The sequence below is a fragment of the Lygodium microphyllum genome, chromosome 11 (genome assembly GCF_053477565.2).
Source record: "Lygodium microphyllum isolate KBCC chromosome 11, Lygodium_microphyllum_v1.1.10, whole genome shotgun sequence".
Classification (NCBI taxonomy): Eukaryota; Viridiplantae; Streptophyta; class Polypodiopsida; order Schizaeales; family Lygodiaceae; genus Lygodium; species Lygodium microphyllum.
The window spans coordinates 96,260,352-96,277,090 of NC_141145.1; positions in this window are offsets into that span (position 1 = coordinate 96,260,352).

The window sequence follows — 16,739 nt, forward strand, 5'->3', positions numbered from 1 at the left end:
GTTCCTTATTAGAAATTAAATTACCAATTATTAGGTGAAGGGGTGCATTAATTCGATTCCCGGACTTCGATACCCGACTGGGTCTCTAAATGCAAGTTCATTGATTACAAATTAAGGTGATGTGGAGCGCTTTTTTGCCAGCGCGTGCTCATGTGACGGCTGGTTCATTTTAATTAAAATTTTAAAGTGCCTCTGTAGCGCACGTAGCGCGTGCTAAGTGAACGGCGAGTTTATTTTAATTAAAAAGTATATGTGTGTATTAAGCACGAATGCGCGTGGAAACTGTGGGTGAATTAAGAGTTCATTTTAACAATTAATTGGTGATTAAGGGGAAAAATGAAAATAAATAAAATACATAAAATAAATACCTGGAAGGGGTGTGTATGTAATGCAGAAATGCGCACGGAAGAGACCCCCAAAAGAAGTGAATCCAGTAAAGGAAAAGTAAAGATCACTGATGAAACAACAAACACAACACCTTAGCGGATGTGTTAATTTGGTTTGAGTTGGTTTTTTAATGTTTGTAATTTGTGATTATTTATGGTTGATTATTTTGTTTGGGTGGTTATTATGGGTTGTGGATGTGTTTTATTGGTTTTTATTTGTGTAGGTTGTTGGTTTGTTTTTGTTGGTGTTTTAAAAAAAAAGAATAAAAATAATAATAGGAAAATTAATATAAACAACACAGGAATATGGAGGAAATAGCCACAATGGGGTCTAGGCAAATAAAATAAAGAGTGGTAAGGGAAATTTCCGTTTGTTGGTTTGTTTTGTTTTTTTTTAAAACAATAGGGGTACCATGTATGATAATTTTTTAAAGTGAAAAATAAATGGAAAATGGTCAAGGGGAGGTGAGGGGAATTTTTAAGAATTTGTTTTAGAATTTTTTTAACTATTTTTAAATGAATTTTCTACATTTATTGGCAATTTGGGGGATAAATTAGGAAATGTGGAATTTTCAAAAATTTTAGGGTTGGAAATTTCCAGCAGACAAACTCCCAAAAATTGGCAAAAAACAAAGGGAATTTTTAGAAAATTTTCTGAATTATTTTGATGGGAAAATTAATTTAGAAATTAATTAAATCATATAAATCATGTTAATCAGATAAATCAGTTAGAAGTAAGTCAGTTAAGTCTGGTTAGTCTGGGTAAGTCATGGTAGTCTGCCCAAGTCAAGTCAAGTTAGGTTGGTCAGGGTTGATTAGGTTAGTGTGAGTTAGTCTGGTAAGCTAGGTCAATTAAGGTAGTCTAGGGTCAGTTAGTCAATTTAGTTAGTTAGGCAAGTCCTAACTAACCAGGGGGAGACTAACTAACCTAGGGTTAGTTAGTGGGGGTGGAACTAACCTGAGTTAGGTTAGTCAGACTAACTACAGGTAGGTTAGTGAAAATCTAACCCTAGTTAGGCTAGTTAGAACTTAACCCTAGCTAGGTTAGTGTGATCCTAACCCTAGTTAGGTTAGGTTAACTCTAATGGGGTTAGGTTAACTAAAGGGGGTTTAGTTAGGTTAGTTTTTAACTTGAGTGAAGTTAGAGGTTAACTGAAGTTAAGTTAGTTGTTAACCTAACCTAGGTTAGTTTTAACTTAACTTAGGTTAGTGGCTAACTTAACTTAGGTTAGGGTTAACTTAGGTTAGTGTGAGTTTAACCGAGGTTAGTGGCTAACCTAGGTGTGGTTAGAGGAGGAGGAGGTGGAGGTGGTGGGGGAGGTGGAGGTGCAGGAGGAGGAGGGAGAGGTGGTGGGGGAAGTGGAGAAGGGGGCGGTGCCGGCGAGGGCGGCGAGGGCAGGTCGGCGGCGGCTTCGTCTGCAGGGCGGCGACGGGACATGGCAGGGACGGGACGGCCAGGCGGCGGCGGCTTCGTCTGCAGGGCAGCGGCGGCTTTGTCTGCAGGGCGGCGACGGGACGTGGCAGGGACGGGACGGCCAGGCAGCGGCGCGTTTCCAGGTGGCGGCGGCTTCGTCTGCAGGGCGGCGACGGCAGTCCAGGCGACGTCGGCGGCAGGCTCAGAGGGCGGCGGCGGGCATGGAGCGGGCAGGAGACGGGGAAGGGAGGGGAAGAGGAAGGAGGAGGAGGCGTGGGGGAGAAGGAAGCGACAGGGGGGAGGAAGAAGGAGAGGGTGGGAGGAGGCGAGAGCAGGCGGAAGAAGGGGAAGAAAGCGGGAGGGAGGAATAGGAGAGGGTGGGAGTGCAGGAGGAGGAGGGGAGAGGAGATGGAGATGAGGAGGAGGGGACGCAGGAAGAAGAGGGAGAGGGAGGTGGTTGGGGGGAAGGGGTGGGCAGGGTCAAAAGGGTAGGGGGTGGGCAGGGTCAAGGGGGTAGGGGGTGGGCAGGGCCAAGGGGGTAGGGGGTGGGGGAAAATGGGCGCGTACCCTCATCCCGCGCACGTGCGCGGGGCGGGGTAAAAAAATTTGCCGTGACGGGATTGAAATGGCACCGGGATGACGGTACGGGTCATGGGGACACGACCAGGGCGCGTGGGAATGCGTAAAATCAAAAAAGGGCGCGTTCACGCGCAAAACGGGCACACGAATACACGTAAAAATAAAGAAAAATTAATAACTCCCAATCCGGACGTCAAAACGAAATAGCGTAAAAACAAAAAGTGGGCAGGACGGCAGGCGAAAGAGAAGAAAAATATATGACGGAGATTCCGGGAGGGGTAAAGGGCGGTCACGTGCAAAAAACACAAAAAACGAACCAAAAAAACGCAATTAAAAATTAATATCGAAAAATTCGTGCATCGGAATGAGGTGTAGAAAAAAGGAAAACTGTGCAGAAAGATGTGCCCGACAATCCTATCTCATCAAAACATAATTCCGACGGAGATAAGATGCGTTCACATGGGAAAAACCCAAAAATGGGATCGGAAATTAATATCGGACGAACCGTTCACCGGAATGACATGCAGTAAGAAGGAAAAATGTCCGCAGGAAGGAGTGACACGGGGTTATCACATTAAAGCGCAGTTCCGGTGGAAGTAGGAAGGGTTCACATGTGAAAAACACCAAAAATACTCCCGAAAACATATTTAAAAATTAATAAGTAAAAATCCGAAAGTCGAAAGAGGGAGGAGGAAAAAGGAAAAAGGTAGGGAAAGACACGAAGGACTCGACGGTCAAATCAAATTGGATTTTCGATGCCAAGAGGGCAGGTTCACATGGAAAAATGTCAAAAATACGCACGAAAAAGGTGTAAAAAACCGGAAAATTAATAATGGACAAACCATGTATCGGAATGACACGGGGGAAAAAGGAAAAATGTCAAGGAAAAAGTGGTTGGCAGGGCTATGACGTCAGAGCATGGTTCCCAAGCAAGAAAAGCGCGTTCTCATGGAAAACCGGCTAAATTGCACAAAATGCTTCAAAAATTAATAACTCAAAAACCGTGCACCGGAATAGGGGTTGGTAAAAAGGAAAAATGGTTAGGGCAAAGAGAGGAACAGGGCTATGAGGCTGGATGTGGACTTTGGGGAACATAGGGTGCATTCACATAGTAGGACCTCCAAATCAAGGAATAAAGGAAAACTGGAAGGGAACAGCCCCAAAGGTGGGTGGAACATAACCGGATGGGTGGGAAGGGATCCCATTAGGGTAAAAGCAAGTCATGGCATACATGCATGAACAGGGTAAGGCATATGCAGAAAGGTATGCACTGTAGATGCGCAGGGACGCGTCCCCACACTTAAGACCTTAACGGATAGGGTTAACCGAGCAACAGGGACCTAGGACCACGCCACGGATCATCCACTAACATCCCCACACTTAAAACATGACTGTCACGAAGAAACCAAAGTGTAGGGTTAGAAAAACTTGGCCCATTTTGTCAAGAAGCAAGTTTGAGTGTTGATGGCACATCCACTGTTGTAGTCGACTTCTGGAGGTACCAAGGCATCTTCTCGGCACACGTCCTTCATGGCAGGGACCACGTGGCAGCACCCAGGGAGGTAGCTGATTGAAGGAATCGCAGGAAATTCGTTATTGATGATGAGGGATATTACACTCCACTCACAGTCACGCAAATGAAATGAAAGAACAGTCACTCCCCCATGACTAATATCACTCGAGGAATAAGGATTAAAACCCATATCTCGTACCCGATTGAGGAATCGACAAGGGAGAAATGGTGCAGAAAGAGTATGCCAGGGTGCACAGTTGATGGTGCATTAGTGCGTCCAACCCGTCTGGCATAAGTGCAAGGAGGAAGGCAAGGGAGCCTTACAGTGCAGTGTACAGAACAGGGTGACGTGTCTTGTGTTGATGGTAAAGACCCATCCCGTGGGTGCACAGGGAAAGTGGAACATACCTGACTCCAAGTGTCGTAACGTCCCTCAATCTCACCTCTCGGTAATTGATTGAAGAAACTCCAGTCACACTCATCCCACCCTCTGTCTCACTCTCTGTTGATTGATACAGAAGGGCAGCCTTTTCCTGAAACCCATTGATGTAATCCTCACAGTCACTTGTGCAAAAATTGTATGCCTTGTGCGCATTTGATGGTGCAACTGTGCATCCCGCCCTGTGCCGGCATACGGTGCGAGAAGGAAGGCCAGGGAGCCTTATGGTGCAGTGCACAGAACAAATTGTGCTTTGTGCATTGAGAGGCCCATCCCGTGCGTGCAACACTTCATTCACACTTCTCACCTCTCATTTGATTTGAAAGGAAAAGACTGGTCTCTCGCCCCACCCTCTGTCTCACTCGTTGTTGATAGTGACAGAGGCAACCCATACTCACGTCCCCATCCGGTTAGGATGAAAGCTCACGTCACTCAAGGGGTTTGTCAATGAAGATCGCGTTGTCAGTTGGTGTTGAAGAGGCGTACCCAGGGAGGTAGCCATCAAATCGAACGTTGTATTGGACAGGAACATGTCGTCTGCTAGAGGACAGTTAGATGCTTTGCAGAGAGACCCAGGACATAGTGTACCAAGGGAGGCAGCTTCGGAATTGGATCCTGGGAATAGCAATTAATGAATCCACTTTCTGGACTGCTGGGTGTTACCACCTTTTCCACAGCCAGCTTCCCGCCCAAGGGTGTTTACCACCTTTGCTTGGAACGAGGCCTGCTATGACAGGGAATTGCTTCCTTTTCTCTCATAACAGATTTTATTTTTTTCTTTTCTTTTTTTTTTTTCTTTCCCCTATTCCCGAGGGTGTTTCCACCTTTTCTCGAAGAATAGGTCGGCATGACAGGGACCTAAGTCCTTTTCTCCCATGACCGATATGTATATTTTTCTTCTCTTTCTTTTCTTTTCTTTTTTTTCTTTCGAATTGAGCAAGGGAATGGTAGAAAGACCATTTGTCAGAACCAACCTCGCCACTGTCCCTGGTGGAAAATAGAGGATAAGAGATCAAGGCTGGAAAGGGGGTTTGAGGGGACAGGGTTGCGTCCACTTCATCAGGAGTGATTGAAGAACGACTATTAGAAGTAGCATCATAAGAAGGACAGTGCCGCGCCAACGAGGGAAAGGATCAAGTGTCCATAATTGTCAAGATCCCCAAGGAGGGAAGTACTTCTTCAGGCGATATCCATTGATCAGAAAGGGATCATCAGAGGCATCAATGGTCTGTACTTGGACAGAGCCATTAGGGTTGACGGCAAGTACCTTATAGGGGCCCATCCACCGCTGCTGGAGCTTTCCAGGAAACTTGCCAAATCGTGAATCATAGGCTAGGACCAAATCACCTTCTTTGAACTCCTTGTGCTTGATGAAGCTATCATGGTAAGCCTTACGTCGAGCTTGCGTGGCTTCCATGCACTATAGAGCCATCCTACGAATTTCGTCCAAACATTCCAAGTGCAGGAAACGACGTTACAGTGAATCATCATCCCCCAAACGCTCTTTGATAGCCACTCTCAAAGAGGGTAGTTCCAATTCAACAGGAAAAACAGCTTCTGTACCATACACCAACTGGAAGGGTGTCTGTCCTGTTGCTGCTTTATGGGAGGTTCTGTACGCCCAGAGGGCCTCTGTAAGTCGATCGTCCCAATCACGACGATGTGCGGCAATTGTTCTTGTCAGAATCGAGCAGAGGATGCGATTCGTGACTTCGACTTGGCCGTTGGCTCTGGGGTAATAGGGAGTGGACTTGCGATGGCGGATCTTATACAACTCTGTCAACTCTTCTATGACTTTGTTGAGGAAATGAGTACCTCTGTCACTTACCAGCTCTAAGGGACTACCAAAACGGGTGATGATATTCTCGTACATGAATAGGGCCACGCTGTTACCATCGTCCCGCTTTAGGGCTTTAGCTTCACACCACTTTGTAACATAATCCGTACATACGAGGATGTATCGGTTCTGTTTCCTTCTGGTGGGAGGATCGATTGGACCTATGAAGTCAATGCCCCACTTCTCAAACGGCTTCAGGGGAAGGATAGGTTGCAATGGCATGGCACTTGTCTTCGTGGGTTTCCCCATTCTTTGACAAGCATCACATCTTTTACAGTAATCATAAGCATCTTTGTGAATTGTAGGCCACCAATATCCTGCTAGCAGAGCCTTCCTAGCTGTAGCTTCTCCTGCAAAGTGACCTCCACATGGCTCGTCATGGCAAGCCTTCAGAACAATCCCAATCTCATTTCCTGCAACACATCTTCGGAGCACTTCATCTTTGCCTTTCTTGTACAGTGCACCGCCTAACAGGGTGTAGGGGGCTGATTCTAACATGAGCTTCTTCCTTTCCCGACTAGAAATACATTCTGTGGTGAAGGTTGTTTTGGATTGGTCTTCTTCTGCGATTTGGACTTGGTTGTATCCGTTGAATCCATCCAGAAGAGAATAAAGCTCATGTCCTGCCACTGTGTCCAACAGTTGGTCTGTGAAAGGGATAGGAAAGTGATCCTTCTTTGTCTTAGTATTAAGCTTTCGGAAATCCACACATATTCACAATTTGCCATTCTTCTTGGGTACAACCACGATGGGTGAAACCCATTCACTATTTGCCACTGGATAGATGAACTTAGCTTCCAGAAGCTTCAGCAGCTCCGCTTTCACCAATGTGGAATAATTCGGATTCATTCGCCTCTGTCGTTGCCGTACTGGCTTGGCATCAGGCTCCAAGTCAATATGATGTTGACATATTGTGGGATCAATCCCCTTTAGGTCTTTGTAGGACCACGCAAACATGTCCAAATTTTCTTTCAACAAGTTGTACAAGGTTGACAACTCCTCTTCTGGAAGGCTGCTACCCACCTTCAAGTGGCGTTCAGTGCCTTCTGCATCCACAAAGGTTAACTGCCTTTCACCTTCTACTTCACAGATGAAGGTCCCGCGGACTGCTTCTGGGTACAGATCCGACTCCTTCAAGGGAGTGGTGTCCTCTTCTGATGTCCCACTAGAACCAATTTCTTCTTTTGGTGGAGACTTAGGTTGCTCTTTAAGACGTTGGAATGGGATAAGAGCCGTTTCGGGTTTGGTTTCAAGAGTAATTACCTCTTGGCTTGAAGACTCATCTTCTGATGATACATCCAGGAACGTCACATAACAGGGACCCTCTGATGCCTGTTGGGTTTGTTGGATTGGTGCTTGTTGGCACAGTGCATCATCATCATCTTTCTTTGGCAAGGATGGGTTAGGACGGCATGAGCCACTGCTAAAAGACGGCTTGTTCTTCTCAACCCACGTCTTATAAGAAGTTTGCATATAAGAAGATCCATTTACCAGACCAAATGGTACCATCACCATTCGGTCCCATAGCATGAGCTCATCTGCTTCCGATGCTTCTGGAACTTCTTCCTCAAATGTATCCTCTTCAGGTGGGATAGATTCTTCTGGCTCACTTTCATCACCTTCTTCGTCCATATCATATTCATCCTCTTCTGTCTCTATCTCTGTCTCTGCTTCTACTTCTACTTCTACTTCTGCTTCTGCAGGAGCTCTGTAACAGAAGAACAGATTCTCTGTTTCCTCTCCTGTCTCTGTCTCTGTCTCTGCTTCTGCTTCTGCTTCTGTAGGAGCTCTGTAACAAAAGAACAGATTCTCTGTTTCCTCTCCTACCTCTGTCTCTGGCTCTGCTATGGCCATGTAACAGGGAGAGCAGTACATCCATGCTTCTATCTCACTGTCAGAAGTGATTTCAGAAGTCATTTCTGGTTTAGGCAGGAAGTATTCACCCATTGATAATGGCTTTGCATCTTTTGGAAGTCGGCTTACAGTATCCACTGTTAAGGAATGTGCCACTGTTTTCTTGGGAAGGATCTGTTTGACAGCGTCTTCGTCTGCTGATGTTCCATCCGTAGCCTCATTAGGGGAGTCAGAAGATAATTCCAAGGAGGTGGATCCATGTCCTTTTTGAGAACCATACAGTTTCAGCACCACTTTGTTGGGTCCTCTACCCAAAGTCAAGGTTCCTTTGAACCAATCCGTCCTTGCTCGGGCTTCAAAAAGCCATGGTCTGCCCAGTAGCAGAGGATAGGATGTACCATAAGAGTTTGGCTTCACCACCAAATAGGTTAGCCAATAATCTTTTCCAGCCACTGTAGTCTTCACATATGGGAGAATGCCCAAAGGCTTGATTCTACTCTGATCCGCCAGTCTGATGAGCCATTGGGTTGGTTGCACACCTTGTAAGCCTAGATCCTTCATTGTAACATCCGTCATAATGTTTACTGATGAACCACCATCAATCAGTGCATTTGAAATAAAGAAACCTTCTATCCATACGCCAGTCTCTGGAGTACCCGGATCTAGGAAAGCATTAGCTACATCCACTTCTTTTACAGGCTCTGGAGCCTTGTTGGACTTTGTTGCTATTGAGGGAGCAATCCTTAAACCACGTCTTCTTGTCAGTATACTTTTGAACCTTTTCCGGCAACTGGGAGACAACATCAATAATTGACGGAATGTGAGGTTTGGTTTAAAGGTATCTAGATCTCTAACTAGATCGTATTCCTTAATAGGATCCACTGGCTTCTCTAACCGGTTAGGGAATGGGGCAACACCCATTTTCATTTTCCCTCTTTCTTCCAACAAAGGAATTACAGGAACTTCTTCTGCCACTTGTGGCACTTCCTCCTCTTCTGTCTCCTGGACCTCTGGTCCTGTCTCTGTAACTGTCTCTGTAACTCTCTGTGGCACTGTAGTGCTCTGTATGGCACTGTTAGGCTCTGTTCTGTTCTGTTCTTCTGGTGGAAGATTGAACTTCACTGTTCTGACAGGAGGGTTATTTTCTTTCTGGATAGGTGGTTCCTTCTACTTTGCACGCGTGATGGCAGCAACTTCCAATTCCACTAAATTGGAGGTAGGATCTTGAGCCTTGGCCGGACTGTCAGTAGTACTGTTTTTCACTAGGGCTGGGCTTGGACAGTCCTTTGCAGTGTGGCCTTCTCCTTTGCATCGACTGCATAAGGGCTTGTAATCCATTGACCTTCGAGGATTTGGACAATTTGGTGAGATGTGTCCCTTTTCTCCGCATCTGTAACATTCCACTTCTGATCTCTGACCACCGCCAGACTGTCTTCCTCTGTAACTTTGAGAGGGAAATCTTTTGGGTCCGAAATTAGGACCAAACTCTCTAGGCTTGGGTCCAATATCTTGTGTTGTCATTTTGGATTCCAACAAGTTGAATCTTGCATCTTCTTCCTTCCTTCTCCTATCATGTATCTCCTTCAGAGAGCAAATGTCCTCTGTATGGTTCTTTCGCAAACAGTAGGAATAGAAGGCTCCAGGGATGGTTGGTTTTCATGTACATTCAGTGGCTAAATGGCCTACTTGATGACACTTACCACACCAAGTGTTTGACCGCATCACATCTCGTCCTGCTCCTGCAACGTTGGATATGCTAGCGGTATTCACTTTCAACGTCTGTAGCTGCTCTGTAATCACATCCATCAACTCTTTTTTGATGTTTGCAACTGAGTTGGATAAATAATCCTTCAAGCTTTCTCCTCCTGACGTACTGGCAGGAGGGTTTTGAGGAGTTTCTGTAATCACTGCATAAACGGGTTGGGCTGGTACAGAGGGATCTTTGTTCTGGTTCTGATTTAGTGCTCCTGTTTGAACTGTTGGCTGTTGGCTCCAGTTGGTAGGATTCCACTGTTGCTGTTGATTTGGCATTGAGGAAATTGGTTGGGACCATTGTTGTTGTGGCTGAACCATCATTTGAGGCATGGATTGTGGCCACTGTGGATTTGGTGCACTGTACTGTGATACCGGGGACATTTGTTGGTAGGGGTAGGGAACAGTCCCTGAGACTGCATTTGGTGAATACATCATTCCTGGCATTAGAGGAGGTAGGACTCCTCTTCCTGTATTCATCGCTAATCGAGCTTCCACTTCATCGTACAGTCTTGCTCCTTCTGTTGCAGCTTGCAGTGTGGCTGGTCTTTGCAGCTCCACAAACTTACGGACTTCTGGTTGTAATCCTCTGAGAAACACCCCCTTCTGGATGCCATCATCTAGATTATGGTTAGTCCATCTCTTCAGGATGGATTCCTTTGGTGAGACATAAGCTTCCACTCTTTCTCCAGAAGATTGACTTAGGTTCATAAATTCCTCTCTCATCTGCTCTTCAAAACCTTCACGCCTGAATTTAGTGAGGAAGGCCAACTTCAGGTCGTCCCATGTGCCAAAAGTTCCTGCTGCTTGTCTCTCATACCACTGAAACGCCGCGCCCTTGAATGTGGCGGGGAATATCGCTAACCAATTCTCAGGGGTTCTGGCATTGTTAGCCACACATGCTACCATAAACTCTGCTACATGAAGATCGGGGTCTTCATTGTACTCTCCCTTAAAAACTGGCAATGGGACTACATTCGCTGGCCTGTCATCAATATTTCCAAGACGGATCTCGCTTGGAAGTGGACCTCCAGCAGGAGGAAGGGCTTGATGTGCCATTGGGACTTCTGTAAAGAGTTCCGCAAGGGCGTCAAAGGCGGCTTCTGCTGCTAGCTCGTTCTCAGCCTTGATTTTTGCTTTCTCTCTTCTCACGTACCTCTGGACTCGTTCTAACGCTTGCCTCTTTATTGCGTCATTCATCAGGGGGTTGGCTCCACTAGGTTGTTAGTGCTCCACAGAGGGTTAACAAAAGGCTTCAGTCTCTGGAGGACTCTCTTGCCAACATTTCTTCTACTTCTTTCTTTTCAACGTCCCTGAATTCTGCTTTCATGCCACTGCACAGGGGAAGGTATTCGGTTCGGAAGGTGTCAAAATGCATACGTCTGAGCATTGTGGTGGTGCCATCATCATAGTAATGCCAGCTTCTGATGGTTTCAACAGTTTAGGTTGTGAAAAACACTCTGTCTACCAACTTCCAGTGGGTTGCTAATTGAACAAACAGAAGATTATCAATACACCAAGCATCCCATGTATCTTGCTGTTGAGCGTCCACGAACAAATTCCAACTTTTTTCCTTCTTGTCTTTGTGAACCTCTACAGACCAAGACTCCTGAAGCTTCTTCACAATCTCCCACTTGATGTTGTCTGGAAACTTCTCAATGAATACCAAATCTTCCATGGATGGTCGTTCTCTCTGTTTCTGCTCTTCAGTTTGTTCCCAAACAGTTTGCCACCAAGATGCAAGTTTCTGCTGCTTCAACAGGAAGAGGAAACTATCCACCACATAAAGCATGCATCATGATGGTGATGTGTTTCCGCCATTGTGGGATGAACTTCTTGTGGAAAGTGGCTTTGATTATGAGGAATTCCAACTCTTCAGTGGAAGAAGGAACTTTACAAACATCCATTGAATTCTTCTCTTCTTGGCAATGCCATTTCCTTCATTTTCAGCCTCTTCTGGTACTTGTTGATGGCAAGTTTCCCCGGTTACGCACCAAAAACATGGAGCCCCAAGAGGAACACCAAGGAAAAGGGAATTCTCTTGCAAGAAAATATATCTTGTAACATCAACAAGCTTGTTTATCATGTTTCATATGATCACAATGAAGAAAAGAACACCAGGCACAACAAATCTTCATGCAGCATCATGTAGATCTCCCACGGTTTTGATAGAATCAACCATATTCTTCAATATCTTCACAAAATCCATCAATAGAACAAAGAAAGCAAAGGAATACACCATCTTTGAATGGAAAATATATCACATAGTATTCATCTTTAATATCTTCATAGTCTTCTCTCTCAATCTCTCATATACAATCACTCTGTTTGAGTAGAATTGGCTATCTTTGACTCTCTCTCTCTCTCTTCATCAATAATACATCATATCCTCACTACAATCTCCCAAAATCACTCTCAATAATCCTTCTTAGGTCGTGGATACCCCTCCCAAGAGGTATGTCTGATATGAAAAGTCACCAGAGCCACTACAGTGTCCTTTCATAGCTCACTACTGTCACTTCACTCTAGTCTTCACTTGAGTCTTCAGCAGCTACTTCCTCCACTTCTTTCAGCTCTTTTGCACTTGTATTCACCTCTTTCCAAGGCTAGAAAACTTTCCCAAGCTACACTCTCATCCATCAGAACACATACAGAAGCATACAGAACAGTCCACAGAACAGTACCAGAACAGCTACAGTACAGAACAGAAACAGAGGCTCTACAGAAGACCTACAGAAGGTTACAGAAGGTCATCAAAACCACATAACTCACGTTCAAACCATTCCAAACTCTCACAAACCATTCAATAATCTTTCTCAATATCTCAATCTTCATCAATCAATACTCTATCCCTCCATACAGAAGACAATCAGAACAAAACAGACCAAAACAGAACAAAACAGAAGGTATACAGAACCAATCAGAACCTATCAGAACATCACAGAACCACCAATAATCATCATGAACTTCCAAAACACAATCAATATCATCCAAAACACTCTCAAACCACTTCCAAACTAATCAATCATCTCATAAAATCAACCATTCAGCTCTCAAAAACAACAAAAATCAGCCCAAAAACAAGTCATTTCAACACTCAACAATTAGGATTCAGGGAACCTTAACGGAGTTCTGGCACAGCTGCCACACCTTTCCCCTAAGATAATTACTTATCAAGGTTTTTAGACCTGACCCTATGTAAGTCAACACTCAGCTCTATCTAATTTTTCATAATTAACATTTCGTTCAATCTCTTGAGAGAAGCTACCAACTAATCGGGACCACCCATCTGTAGGATGGGATGCATCAGGGATATCGCCCACTTGCTTCCCACAAATGGTTTTATTTAATTTTCTAGTTACCTATCACATTAAGTTATGACATACGAAAGCAGCTTTGTTAATTAACCTATTATCATAGGTTCCTTTGTATAATTTTATGACACAACACAAAGACAGAGAAAAACAATCATTTGGCAAAACATATTTATTTATTAGTTTACAAAGCTATTTACAATGATTTTTTCCTTCTGTCTATGCAAAAGATAAATGTAATATTTTAGCTATTATGAAGCCGTGTGAATTCTCGAGCAAAAGACAATGTCGGCATTGGGTCACGGATGGTGCGAATTTAAAACACGATGAAACTATGGTTAATGAAATCGCATATCTCCATGTGAACCTCCTCTTGGGAGGAGGTCAAGGTGAAATTGAGAATATTTATGGAGAAAACTTTCTTTTAAATCTTTTTTATCCTCCCCATCCGAAGGCTGTGCGATGGAGGTGGGAGAGTAAAGTACGAGCACATAAGCCTTGCGAATGAATGTGAATTCTCAGGCAAAAGACAATGCCGGCATTGGGTCACGGACGGTGCAAATTTAAAACACGATGAAACTATGGTTAATGAAACCGCATATCTCCGTGTGAACCTCCTCTTGGGAGAAGGTCAATGTGAAATTGAGAAGATTTATGGAGAAATCTTTCTTTTAAATCTTTTTTATCCTCCCCAGCCGAAGGCTGTGCTCGAGGTGGGAGAGTAAAGTACGGGCACGTAAGCCTTGCGAAGGAAGTCATGGATGAGCAAAGGCGGTCAAATGAGCATCCTTGCTGGATGCCAGGGGGGGTGAACCCCATGCATGATGCCGCGTGGGGGAGGAAAGATCCCCTCCCCTCACCTATATAGCATGTCCCATGGGAGAGAGGAAGGGATCGTCACGCTACGGGCTGGAGAGCTGCAGCCGTGAAGGAGAGTGTGGTTGTGTAGAGAGAGGAGGGGCTGCATAAAGCCGCTGTAGCCAGGAGAGCGCCGCCCTGATTGTCGATGCACCAGGTCGTAAGGTGGGGAGCCGAAGGGTTGCAAGTTGCCATAGGACGCCACCAACTCGCTGCCACCTAGCCATCAACACACCGACAGAGAAAATCGCCTTCTCTCTTCCAGATGGGGCTTCCACGATTTTTCCAAAAGCTTTAGAAGCTTCTTAGGAAGCTTCTAAAGCCTCCTTGGAAGCCCCCTTTCATGTGGGTCTTTAAAAGGCCTTTTCAAAGTGGGTTTGATAAACCCCCCCTCCCCAGGATTTAAACCCCATTCCCATGGATTTTCCCCCCTCCGCAAAAATACTTCTTTAAGGTCTTTTACACCCTTCGCCCCCCCCCCCCCCCCCTTTTCCAATCCGCTAAAGTCCATTTAGTACCCCTTTCTCGTGGAGTCCTATCCGAGGCCTTTCAAAAGCCTCGTCAAGCCCTTTTTCCCCCTTGGATTGCCCACAAGCTCCCAATAGCCCGAGTGCTAAAACCTACCCCGTGGGCCTTCCCTATTGCCTCTCAAGCGGGTTCTCGTTAACCCAGGGATCTTTTAAAAATCCCCTTTGCCTTCACAAAGCAAATCTTTTACACCCCTTCTTCCTCAAAGTTTAAGGAGGAAACCTATAAAGCCTTCTAAAGCCGGTGCAATTAGTCACAAAGGGAGTTCGCATTCGAAGAAGATCGACCAACATCATAAATCTGCGTCCAAGGCAGAAAGGCCGAATTCATGATGGCCCCTAAGAAGGCAAAAGGCGCAACCGCAGGAGGATCGTCTCCTAACATCCATGTGGACATTTCACCACAAGTCCAGGTTCTTCTTCCTCAATTTGATTAACATCGTAATATTTCAAATTATGCATGGATCATTTGAGGAATAAGGATGCATGTTTTTTGGATTGAAAATACTTTGGCTAATAGATCACAATTGAGGGATTCAGTCATTAGTATTTTTCAATAAAACGAACAAAATAAAGTGAGCATAAGATTTCTATGCATTTCTAGCAAGTGGTTTTTATGCATTGAAAAGTAATGAATTTAGATTAATTAATGCCCATCTTTATAAAACGGAATTATGATAGTACACTTCGATTAAGCATAGAAGGAATAAACCGCATATTGCATTATTGAACATCTTTTTCGAAATGATTCTTAAAGAAAGTTGCTAGCAACCGTAGGAAATTGCTAGGGCTGCATGAAGAAGATTTAACTCTAAGCAAGTGGCTCAAAAACTCAAATCAACGAAAGGTTGTGTAAGTTCAGCATAAGACTAATTCATTCAGAAAAGAAAGTAGAAAAAGGCTGCATGTTTAAACATAAAATCCTAAAGCTTAGTAGAATGAATCTTTTTTGCATGTTATAGGATGATCAATTGGAATTATGCTATAACTTATCCTATGCTTTGATCTTAACCCAAAAAGTTAGGGTTTGTAAATCAACTTATACGTAGACAATGAATCATGTGGTTATGGAAATGGTAGCGTAATTATCTTCAAGAATAGACAAGTTAAATTGGTTTAAACCTAAATACCTAAAAACACAAGGTACTCGTTTAGAAAGGGTTTATTCAATGTAACATATCACAAAGAGCTAACTAGGATTAACACGTTGAGGACGTGACCTAGTCGTTCTTATTGCCAAAGCTGAAACTCCAATAACCTAAAGACTTGCCCACATTCATGGAATGTAGGGACAGTAGGACATACTTGCAAGAAATGATCTAGGGTTTTTACCCTAAGAATCTCTCGCTAAAAAGATGAAACTCAGTTTGAACTTGGAACCCTAGGACTAGCAATGTCAGCCTAATGAAATCAAGAACGGATTGTTATATCTAATCATGATACTGTGATTAGAAGACCTCATTGATGGGTAGAATAGTCCCATGGATTAGGTGCAACACTTGGCAACAAGTTGCAGAGTCGCACGATCTTGTGATTTGATCACAAGGGAATGGCCAATTCCTCGGAATGAGATTAGCAGATTCTTACGCAAGTTATCTTGCAAGAGCATGAATAATCGTCCTGATATAGTACATGTCACAACTCTATAGAAACAGAATTTGTATCCTTTTTCATTAATTTGTCTATATAATTATTTATTAAATTTATTTCCTTTGCACTAATTAGATATAAAGAAAAGTGCATTGGAGCTGGCCACTAATGAGTGGTCATAGGTTATGGTGCACCCACGCGGTGGGTTAGAGAAAAGATAGTTCACACTTCCACCTATATGGCTCGATTGGGCGCCTGTGACCAGAACTCACGCATATCAGGGTTAGACTTGCACATAGAAAATATTGATGCGTTGAAGTGTGCTAGATCCACCAGAACAGATAGTTACAATCAACAAGATGGCATGATCATGAAATGCTTGTATAATGTGCATGTGTGGGCTGAAAGCTTGAAATGCACATTTCTTTGCATAGGAAAGTCACATGAAGATTCAGATACTGTTTTTGTGATGTACACGGAAAAAGCTTTCATATGACACCCATATTCGGGGGTCCCTAAATTTTAGGAGGTCCCTAAATTTTAGGAGCCTCGAATTAGCCTAAAAATGCTAGTCCTAAAAAATAGGGATGTCATTCTAAAAATAGTAAGTTCTGTACTCTGATTGTGCTTACTAAATTTGTTTGTTTCTATTCTTGACAGTATTCAATCCAAAAAG